The sequence below is a fragment of the Chaetura pelagica genome, unplaced genomic scaffold, assembly GCF_000747805.2.
Source record: "Chaetura pelagica isolate M959 unplaced genomic scaffold, ChaPel_1.0 scaffold189, whole genome shotgun sequence".
Classification (NCBI taxonomy): domain Eukaryota; kingdom Metazoa; phylum Chordata; class Aves; order Apodiformes; family Apodidae; genus Chaetura; species Chaetura pelagica.
Window position 1 is genome coordinate 1,199,406 of NW_009970716.1, and position 4,058 is coordinate 1,203,463.

The 4,058-nt window shown below is 37.4% G+C and overlaps 1 protein-coding gene across 1 annotated transcript in view; it reads left to right on the plus strand.

Moving 5' to 3' along the window:
• The window catches only part of GABRG1 (gamma-aminobutyric acid (GABA) A receptor, gamma 1), a 55,677-nt gene that overhangs the window by 17,442 nt on the left and 34,177 nt on the right, over positions 1 to 4,058 (plus strand). The gene's annotated exons all lie outside the window — the stretch shown is intronic.

A 4,058-nucleotide genomic window follows, 5' to 3' on the forward strand; every position in this document is an offset into this window, starting at 1 on the left:
AGCTACTCTTTAGAACACATTTTAAAATCAAAGTGATTAAAAATATTGCAAATCAGAGCACACTAACCCTACAGGATCACAGATTGTTTCTAAACTCTCAGCCGTGTTGCACAATCAGCCACGAACCAGCTCTGTGTTAGGATGAAGCCTGAGCATGAAAGCCAGAAAGAGGAGCACAGCTGAACACTCTCCCAAGCTGAACAGCCAAGCCATTAGCATTGCAGAAGTACACAATCCTCAGTGCACATAACTGCAGAATAGCATCCTACATAAAATTTTTCAGTAGTATTAAATAAGAAAAATATTTAAACATTTGCTTGGAGACAAGTAAGGGATGCAGAAAAAGTTTTTTCCATCAAGACCACCACTGGTATTTACAGAAAATTCTCAATTAAATTTACATTAATGGACATATGTTTTGACTTCTACATCATTATGTACTTTTACAATGTCATGTCATTGTCCACTTCCATGACAGGATGGTGCACTTTTTCTCCTTTTTTTTTTTTTTTTTTTTTCTGGTTTTGAGTGATGTTTGCTGTCTTCTGTCTTTCCTTCTACACCATTCTAAACCCTGGAGAAAAGCTGGACTTTGCAATGTGATACAGTGAAACTTGAGTGAAAAGATCAGCAGTTTTGAACTGTATAGTTTTCCAAAGTAAATGTTTCTTTAAAGAACATGGTCTAGCAACCTTGGTTAGATCCTGATTATACCATCTCAGCTGATCCTGCTGACTATGTAAATCTGAAGGGATTTCCACCTTTAAAACAGTAGTTCAAATCTATTTAGTATTACTGAGATCAATAATTCAGATTCCTAGAGATGAATATGTACACAGTGTCCTGTTGCCTTCTTTCTCTTGGTCTTCTTTTGGGGGAACTTGCATGTGTAACTCCTCCAAAAACATCTGAATTGAGATTTCAAGTTGGCAGGAGGTGTTTGCTCTCCTTTGTTGGAGGGCATACAGAAGGATTTCTATATATTTGGGTCACTTCTTTTTTTCCAGCCATCATAATTTATTTCTTATCTGGGTCCTGTGGCTGTGCATCAGTGGCTACAGCTTAGGAATCAAAAGTTTTGAACTGCATGCCATCACCACTGCAGAGACATTATAGTCTTAAGTGCATGGTCAGTGGTCTGGTAGTGGCATGGGTTAGTCAGTCATCTCTGAAATGGCCAGTAAACTACGAACAGAGCGAGTAAGAATAGCTCCTTTCACTGTGTAGAACAGTGGAAGTCTGGTTCCTCCACATCTGGTTATATTAATTTCTGATTTGTGTTGGTTCCTTTGCTGGTTTAGCTAATGGATGAGTGAGCCCCAGGCTCTTGTTAATCTAGTGTACTGGTCTAGAAGTCTGGTGTTGGTTTCTTTTTTCTAGCAGTTGGCACTTTTACCAGTGTATGATATTTTCTAGATAAAAACAGATGATTCCATGTAAATAACAGGAAATGTGCATTTTAAGCCAAGACACTTGTTAAATGCTAAGAAATGTTGTGTCTAATAGAAATACCTCTTTAAATGGATTTACTTAGTAGTGGCTGGAAAAGCTGTCAGATGCCTGGACAGATTTTTTTCCGCTCTCCCTGGAATTGCGTCATTAATAACTTTATGTAAGATATCAATGTCCTCAGCTGAAGACCTATTTGTAATTCAGTTTTAAACTTCAGGAAGGATCAGAGGTCCTCCAATCAAACAAGACAGAAAATCTGAAATTTATTTGTATTTTTTTTCCTTGTTCATTTCAAGTTTATTTAAATTAGTAAATAGTGAAAAGACAAAAGTGTAGAGCAGGTTGCTCAGAGAGGTTGTGCAGTTTCCATGTTTGGAGGTCTGCAAGACCCAACCAGGTCAAGCCTTGAGTGACCTGCTGTGACCTCAGAGCTTGCCCTGCTTTGAGTGGAAGGCTGCACCGGAGACTTCCCATGATGGAGACCTTCCCACTGGAGTTGTCTGGTGAAGCTACAAATAAAAATTAAGACCTCTTCAAAATGTCAAGATACTCTACTGACTGTGAGTGGAGCTATCATGGTTGTAACTCTTCTTGGGTTTAGGTGGGAATGGCATAACCTCTTATACTTTTCATTTTGGCTAAATATATGCTGTTCTTAATAAAGATGTGGAAAGCACATTAAAGCAGGACAAAATTGTCATCACCACTTTAAATTCTCTGCAAATAATTGGGCTGATCCTGAGTGTCAGGTGCCCATGGTCTGTACAGAGCTCTGGTATTTTCACTGTACTTTCTGTGGTTTGTGGGGTGGAAGACAAAAAGAGGAAGAAGAAGTGATCAGTTTTGTAGCGGACATGTCTCATTCCTTAGGGAGTTGCTTATGAATTAAATTTTACTAGTCATCATATTAATGCCCCTGGAGAATGGCTGGGATTGCCTCTGAACTCTTAGCAACTGAAAGTTAATTTATATAGTAATTGGATGACATAAAGTGCAAGCAGACCAAAAATGTATACATAAAAAAAAACCCCACATGGTAATATAATGTGAAAGAGATGGCATTAGGTAGCTTTGAGAGAAAAAATAGTTTACAGTCACTAAACTTATCTTCCTACTTCTTTTAGTGCTCCCAGTAGTGGGATCCTGCTAATGGAAATGTTAAATATTTAATATCTGACATTTCTATAATGTCTATGTAGTGCACTAAAGATTAAGTATTTTAGGGTACATTTAATTAAAAAAAATGAAAGCACTTTTCAGACTGTTACAGAGGAAGCTGTCAGTGAACCTTGTGTTTAGATTGCATGTTGATTTCAGCTTTAATAGACTCTGGCTACGTAATTGCAGCAAGCTAGATATGGAAGTCCTGATATTCAAGTAGTGCCTTTTGTGCATCCTCTGGGAACCTACTGAGTTGTGGCAGGCTCCCTGTTGCACTTCCCAAATTAAGCAAGCATGCCAAAACCACAGAGTGGTTTCCACAGCCATGATAATCTTGATTTTCAGTGAGACTTGCTAGTCTTATCTAGGAGGTGATGCAAGATCTTACAAATACAAACTGTTGTGGTGCGTTCCCACAAAGAAGTGCAAGAAAAGCCAGGTCTGTCTCCTCCATCTCTGCCCTTTCTATCCTCACTGTTTTCTGTTGTTTCCCTCATAAGGCTCAGTGTTGCTTCCACAGGGAACATGCTAGTAGTGTTCATTCCTGTAGGAAATGAACTAAAAAATTCCACCCTTAGTTTTGAGGGCAACAAATATCTGTTCAATTTAGGCCTTAAATCCCTTTCTAATAATATAGCAGTGACTTTTTTAGTTTTGGTGTATAGTACAAATTGGTACAAGCACAGTAATTTAATTCCTTTCTTTTACTGCTTATGTTAACATTGAAACTGATTTATATGGATTACATATGTTCTGTAATAGTTGCTAGCCAGTATCCATTTGTGAAGATATGTTGTGTGACTGTCAGAGTTACTGCCATCAGTCTGATGCACTTTGCTTGACTTGAAGCCTGTAACAATTCTGTGAAATAAGCTGCATGAGCAAGATAGATTGCAAACTTTAACACTAGAGGAATACCTGAGTGCACACTCATTTGATTTAAATGGAAATGAAATGACTTCCAGGCATTCTTTGACCTTTCAGTGATACCAGAGTGAATCTGCAGCTGCAACCTAAGTATTGTGATTTTTATCTAATGACTTAGTGATTAACTGTATATTACTGCTTATCTAATTAAAAGATAAGCAATAAAAAAATGTGTGCTTTCCTTGTACATTTGTTTCATCTTGATAAAATAGGTAGCTAGCAAATGATCTTAACTAAGAGGAATGGTACAGCATTTTAACTGTACCATGTATACATGCAGATACATAATCGACCTGTAACTGCAGCTTCTGTGAAGTTTAATCATAGCACAAGGATGTACAGTTTGTTTGCTTTCTTAAAATTTGAATGGAGTTGAATAAGTATGTAAGTATATTGAGTGGAAACTACTAGGAAGGAGATTCTGTTAATGTTCTTGACACTAAGATCTATTTTTACCATGATTAACCATCTTTTAGAAATACTAGTACTGTGATTTGAAACTGAAATACATGTAGGGA